The 7,500-nt window shown below is 33.2% G+C and overlaps 2 pseudogenes; one reads left to right on the forward strand and one right to left on the reverse strand.

The window, feature by feature from the left end:
• LOC137644734 (piggyBac transposable element-derived protein 3-like) overlaps positions 1-1,750 on the forward strand; it is a 14,858-nt pseudogene extending 13,108 nt beyond the window's left edge.
• LOC137645161 (opioid-binding protein/cell adhesion molecule-like) overlaps positions 1-7,500 on the reverse strand; it is a 618,995-nt pseudogene that overhangs the window by 435,138 nt on the left and 176,357 nt on the right.

A 7,500-nucleotide genomic window follows, 5' to 3' on the forward strand; every position in this document is an offset into this window, starting at 1 on the left:
ACCTTGTTCTCTTACAATATATTATTTCATATTCTCAAATATAGAGATTGTTATGTACGCATATTATTTTACATCATTGCCACCAATATCACCACTGCTAAAGCAATATCTAACACCACCACCTCACCAACCACTACATACCAACCATCATCACTATTATCACTGTTTATGACTATCTAAATGACCTCTTTGTCTAGATATTCCAAAATCTATATTCTATGGAAGAAGGTTGCACAAATTAGCCACTAGAAATCTGGAATGGATTCAGGAAATTGAGCTAGATGAAGTACTACAGTAAGTGATGAGCAACCTGATGATAATGATGAACTACCTATTACATTGGAAGACTTTCATAAAGATATAGAGACTGGTAGGATTTTTCTAAAAAGTATTTTTTTTTTTTTAACATCTTTGAAATGCTTTGTTATTAAACAAAAAAATAATCGGTACCTGAAATTGTTGGTAACTCGTTAAGCCTAATGTAGAATAAAGGGTTTGTTGACTATACTAGGGAGGAAGGAACATAGTTTTCAATTCATCTTCAATTAATTCTTAATTTATTTTCATATGAAGAGGGTGAAGCTCCAGTGCTTGAAGATAGATCCACATTTGATGCCGGAATTGAGGATACTCCTCATTCCTTTTATGAAAATGAGACTGTTGTACTGGAAATAAGTACCGCTTCAGAAACACCAGGAACATTATCATCAGGAGCCTCTACCAGGAAAGTTAGAAGTAAATCGAAACTTTCTTCTACTTCATGGAAGGTAGCTGATTCTGAGGTATCTTCATTACATGGTTATATTGGCCATTCCAGTATGCGTGTGACTTCCTTGGTAATGACATTATGGACACTATTATAGGACAGTCAAAACTCTATGCAATTCAAAAAAAGAATCCAAACAAACCTCTAAATGTTGACTGTAATGAACTAGAACAATGGTTGGGTTTGAGTATCTATTTTTCAATAAGAAGACTTGCTAATATCAGAATGCATTGGTCAACCCACCTGGGTCCTCTTAGAGAAATTGCTGCAGATGTTATGAGTCGTAACAGATGGGAGGAAATGAAATCCAAATTTCATATGGTTGATAATTCGATCCTCGATTCAAATCCCAGAGGAAACAGGGACAAATTATTCAAAGTCCGTGCCCTTGTTGATAAACTGAGAAGTAAGTTTTAGCAAATCCCAATGACTCAAAATCTTTGCATTGATGAACAGCTTTCTCCTTTTAGGGGAGACAGCAGTTTCAAACAGTATATACCTAGTAAACCCCATAGATAGGGGTATAAGTTTATAGTTTTTGCAGACAGTCAGGGTATGACCTATGATTTTATGCCATATACTGGGAAAATTGATCCAGTCGACGACCAAAATGTTCCTGACCTTAGGGCTAGTGCTAGTAGTGTGTTACATGAGGCTCAAGTAATCCCTACAAACAGCAACCATCTTTTATTCTTTGATAATTGGTTTACCTCTGTGCCACTAATGCAGCACCTGTGTACCCGGGGTATTTGGTGTTGTGGAACAGTGCGTGTTCTTCGCTTGCCAGGAATGAAGAATTCGAAGGATGCTGAGAAAGCTTTAATGAAAAAAGGTAGAGGTTCGCATGTAGAGCTAAGAAGTACAGGTGAAGGATGTGAGATTACCTATGTCAAGTGGTACGATACTAAAATTGTGAACATTGTGTCAACTTTCGCAAAAGCTAATCCCGTCAGTAACGTCTCCAGTTATGACAAAAAACTCTAGTGTAGGATTGATGTAAACTGCCCAGACATTATTTTGCAGTATAACAAGTCTTGGCAGACTGCCTTATTTCCCTATACAGGATAACTATAAGGTTCAAGAAATACTACCATCGTCTTATTTTCCTCATGATTGATATGGTAATAGTAAATAGCTGGCTACTATATCGACGTGATGCTGGAAATCTTCATATACCAAAGCCAGATATCCTTCGCCTTGCAGTCTTCAAACTAAAAGTTACATTTGCTTTCATGAAAAGAGGAAATTCCTCATGAAACCTAAAAAGAGGCAGACCATCGAGCCTTGAGGGTAAAAGTAAAAAACGGAAGATAGGAAGACTTGCACAGGCAATTCCTGATAAACCTATTCGATCTGACCTTGCAGGACATTTCCCATCTGTTGATGATATAAGGAGGATTTGCCAGAATCCAGGATGTAAAGAAAAAACTAATATTCTGCGAATGAAATGTAAAATAAACTTGTGTCTCAATAAGAATAACAACTGTTTCCTAAAATTTCATGCACCATAAGTAGGAAATGAGATGGCAAGGAGTTTTATATCTTGTATCAGTGTTCCATCTAAAGCAGAAGCAAGTAAAAAAATTAATCAGTATATATAATTCAAATCGTTGTCATATTATTCTTAATTATTCAATTACATTCTGATTTCAAGAAAATTACAAGACGAAAATTTTAAACACTTAATTACTAAATGATTATTAAGTCTTTTGCCTGAAATATTGATAAGTAAGCAGCTATTTTTTTTCATTCGTGCACTTAATTCCTTTATAAACTTTCTACACTGAAATATTAAGAAAATTAAAAACAAGTAGTTTCATATTTTTATATTTTTATTATTTTACTGCTAAAGCTGTGGAGTGGATTGGCTGTTCTAATGCCAGAGTGGAATAATTAGTCCTATAACTCTAATTATATAACAATAACGTAAATAATAAAAAAATAACTTATATCATTATATATTGGTGCTATAGAAAACTATCGAGAAGGGAGAATTTCTTTTATCAAAAAAAAAAAAAAAAAAAAAAAAAAAAAAAAAAAAAAAAAAAATGAGCAGTGGAGGGTTAAGAAGAGCTGAGTAAACAATCTGTTGTCGGAGCTACATCTCAAGTTTTCGCCGATTTTCTTTGAATCCTGGTTTGTTAACTGAATGGAAATGAGGTGAGAGGTTTATGAGCATGCAGTGATTTGTGGTATATATAGACAGCGAGAGAAATATCTCCCATAGACAAAATATAGTGCAAGGTTTCACACAGGCGTGTCAGTGTCTAAGGAACCCCCAGGTCATCCTTACTGGGGAACCTCTACGGCCTACGCGTTTTCGAGCAACGATGGTACCATCTTTTGAGAAATTTTGCTACTAATTTCGGCAAAATGAGGTATCGTTCAACTGTACCTAAGAGAAAGGACTCTTTTGGGTTGCAGTTTTCTGCTTACTCGTCTATGGAAATTGTGAGTTATATGATATTTTCGTGTATGAAATTGAATCCTAGTACTATAATAGGCGTTCAAATGATGAATAGGAATAGGGTTATCGTTAAAGTGACACCGGAAGTGGAAAAGTAGAAGGATTACGACGTAACAGGTATGGTGAGGGCTCATTAAAAGGTTACTTGTTAGGAGTACGGACAGCGAAAATGAGATTAAAAGAAAACGCTCTTTCATCTATCACAGTAATGGGGTACACACTAACTGTGTTCTATAATGGACAGCAACGGACATGCTTTAGGTCCAAAGAGGTTGGACATGAGATGAAAGATTATTCATTAAAAAGTACGAGACTGAGACGTTGGTTTAGCGATTAAGATTTCCCTGACATGGCTCCTGACCGGAATATGAATTCAATGAAAACAAAACCAAACAAGAACAGTGAGACTACGACAACGGTATCTGGCAAAGACGACACTTTGGATAGAGAAACTATTATTCAGTCTTAGATAGAAAAACTATTATTCAGTCTGAGGCAGTTCTGGAAGAAGAGAATGTCGAAATAAAAATAAGTTTTGGTTATTTAAGGAAAGAACCTCTCGAGAGAGGATCAGAAAATAAAGATGATGGAAACTGTTTGGCTGAAATTGACTAGGAAATAATTGACGAAACCCAGGAACATGGATTTTCACAGAAAATAGGAACTAGTGAAATGAAAACTGCTACAATCCAGGCGGAAGTTCACCAGGTAAGGATGGAAAGTGACGAATTGACAGAAAATGAAGATATGGTTAGTGGAAACAAACTTAGCCATCATGAAGCGTGCGTCCCAGAGAACTGATTCCCCAGGAGGAGCATTGAGGTATCAGCGACAAAGGAACAGGGACCTGGTATACGGAACGGAGCCAATAAGCTGAAGATAATCTTAAAAAAAGGACCAGACCCAGAACGTGGATGTGGATTATAAGAATTCAACATCGGATAAATGTCCAAAGAAGCATAAACCATGCTCATTTTAGTGTATAAAAGAATTTATATTTAATTTCAATAGAATTCATTTCATCCACATTAAATATAGCGACAGTTAATGCCAATGGAATTAATTGTATAAATAAGCATATCAAATTAATAAGTTTGATGTTTTTATACAAACTAGATATGATTTTTATTCAAGAACACAATATAAAAAGTGAAGGGAAACTAGAGTACTCAGAAAATTTTTGTAAGATATTGATAAATTATACCCAATATTATGAAGGGGGTCTTGCTATCTTTATACGAAAATCATCTAATGTGGATGTCCTGAATGAAGAAAATTATATAAATAGTCATTTAATGAGTGTTAATTGTGTTTGTTCAAAAGTTCACATTCAGTTACTGAATGTCTATGCACCTGCTGGAAGTGGCAAAAAGAAAGAGAACAGCTCTTTTGTAAAGCTATTATGTATTTCTTGCGCAAGTAACATTATATTGGGTGGAGATTGGAACTCTATTATGAGTATGAGGGATTGTTCAAATTCAGATAGTTACCTTTTATTAAATGTCTTGTGTGCCCTAAAAATAATTTGAAATTGAAAGACGCTTGGTTTCTCTTAAACCACCTTGTAGAGTATACATATATTAGGGAAAACTATGTTCTTAAGGTTAGATAGATTTCATGCAAGAGATTTGCAAAATCACGTAATTGATATTTGAAATATACCTGTAAGCTAGTCTGACCATACCATAATCAAACTAACAATAAAATTGGAAAATATTATGTCATTAGGTAAAGGGTATTAGAAACTCAATTGTAATATTTTGAATAACGATTTAGTTAAAGAAAATTTCATGATGGCTTGGACTGAGATTAGAAATAAGAAAGGCAAATTTTGAAATATTAAATGTTGTTGGGAGTTTGCAAAAGAACAACTAAAATCCTTTTATGCAAGTTGTTCAAAGCAAATGAATCGGGAGAGATATGGACTACTTAATTTATTGAATTATCAGTTAAATGAGGAAATTGGGAAATCGACCATGAAACTTGAGAAAATGTCATTTTTTAATTCATTAAAATTGAGAATAAATAGTTTTCAAGATGAAATATGTGAAGGGATAAGAATAAGAGCCAAAGTTGATGATAAATTAAAAGGAGAACATATGTCAGCTAATCTACTAGGGAAGGAAAAAAATACTAAAACTTTTATGCATAAGGTTAGGAGAGAAGATGGTAGCGGAATTTTTAATCACAAAGCAATTATTATGTATGTAAGACACTATTTTGAAAACCTCTTTAAAAAAGAAAAATGTAATAAACATAGTCAACAAATGTTCCTCACTTTAATCAATAGTGTTTTAGACAAAAATTAAAATGATATATTAACAGCAGACGTGACAGAGTCTGAAGTATTTGCAGCCCTTCGTGGAATGAAAAATGGGAAAAGTCCAGGAATAGACGGTCTTCCGGTAGAATTTTATAAGACATTTTGGAAAGATATCAAGCAAGATTTTGTAGGCCTAATGAAATTTGTGTTTAATGATAAGACCACTGTAAAACTAAATAAAGGAATCATTATTCTCACGCCGAAAGGAGGAGACTAAGATCATATTATTAACTGGAGACCAATAGCAATGCTAAATGTAGATTCTAAAGTCATAGCTAAAATAATAACTAACAGATTTAGAAATTTATTGAATTTAGTAATATCCTCCGAACAGTTCAGCTGTGTTGAAAATAAGTCAATAATCAATTTAAGCGTCTTAATGAGGGATATTATGGTTTACACAAATGAAAATAACAAGGAGGCAGCTTTGATGAGGTTAGACTGGTGAAAAGCTTTTGATCGTGTAGCAATTTGCTTTCGACAATAGTTTTATCCAGTTGATACAAATGTTATATGAAGATGCTGGAAGTGTTATAAACCTAAACGGCAACCTCTCTGATTCATTTTTAATTAGAAAATCTGTGAGGCTGGGATGTTCATTATCCATGATGTTATTTATTCTGTATCAAGAACCTTTCTACAAAATGATAAGAAGACAGCTTTCAGAGTCTTCCTTAAAATTACTAAATCAACTGAATGTCTGTTTTTGGTTATGCTGATAATTCTATTATTATTGTAACTCGTTACGAAGGTCTTTTAGAATGTATAAATGTAATCAAGGAATATGAAAAAGCGGTTGGTGCCATTTTGAATAAAGGCAAGACTCCAATTTTAGATATAGGATGTTGGAAATACCGAACGGTATGGCCAATTAATGGCTACCAGTTTCTTCAGGATTCATGTAAAGTATTGGGAGTTTACCATACTAATAATTATCAGAAGTGTTGAATTAAACTGGGTTTCTTTGGAAGATAAGATTACCAAGATGGTTGTTATTTTTTAAGATAGGAGACCGACAATATTTCAAAAGTCTATTGTAATAAATTGTAAGATTTTAGCTAAAACATGGTATATATCACATGTTTATCCAATACCAAATACACGTGCACAAAGAATTCAGAGATGTTTGTATAATTACATGTGGAATAGCTTTTATGAACCAATTGTAAGGAAAACTATGTTTAAAATAAATTAACAGGGCGATTTGGAATATTTGATGTTTCGTGCAAATCAAAAGCCATAATGTTCCATTCATTTCTGAAAATCTGTAAAAATAGATGTTTTAGTTATGAAATGCTTTATTTTTTCTGTAAAATTCGGGGAACTTTTCTAATTGAAACAAAAATTGAATATAAAGATTGCAACATGATGATTGATATTCATAGAAAAGTCTATTGCTTGAAAAATTATCCAAATGTGTCAAATAAAGAAACTTATTGGTTGCTTATGAATTGTAAAGATTACAAAACCAAGATAGAGATACTGTATTCCCTTTTCAAATGGACTTTGATTTGGAAACATGTAAACAACCAGTGTATTGATAAGAACAGAAAGGAAATACTTTATGGGTATGCTCATGAAATATTGAATACTATATGACATGTACATCATGAATTTAACAAATGAGAATAAATGTCAATATTGTGATGCTGTAGAAAATAACACGCATTTCATTTATTTTTGTCCTTCACTGAAGCAAATAATATCCTGGTTCAAGACACTTTTGAGAAATTGTTGTAAGATCAAGACAAACAGTTTGCTTAAGATTTTTAAATTAGACTTTGAAACTGTGTCAAATAAGGATGAAAATACTGCAATGGCTCTGATATCGGATTTTTTAGCAGCAGTGTGGTTTGAACGATCTATAGGGCTGTTAACGGATGACCCAAATTTGCTTATATTCATAAAAAATAGAATGCTAAAAATCTAAATTTTAACAAAAAA

The sequence above is a fragment of the Palaemon carinicauda genome, chromosome 8, assembly GCF_036898095.1.
Source record: "Palaemon carinicauda isolate YSFRI2023 chromosome 8, ASM3689809v2, whole genome shotgun sequence".
Taxonomy (NCBI): domain Eukaryota; kingdom Metazoa; phylum Arthropoda; class Malacostraca; order Decapoda; family Palaemonidae; genus Palaemon; species Palaemon carinicauda.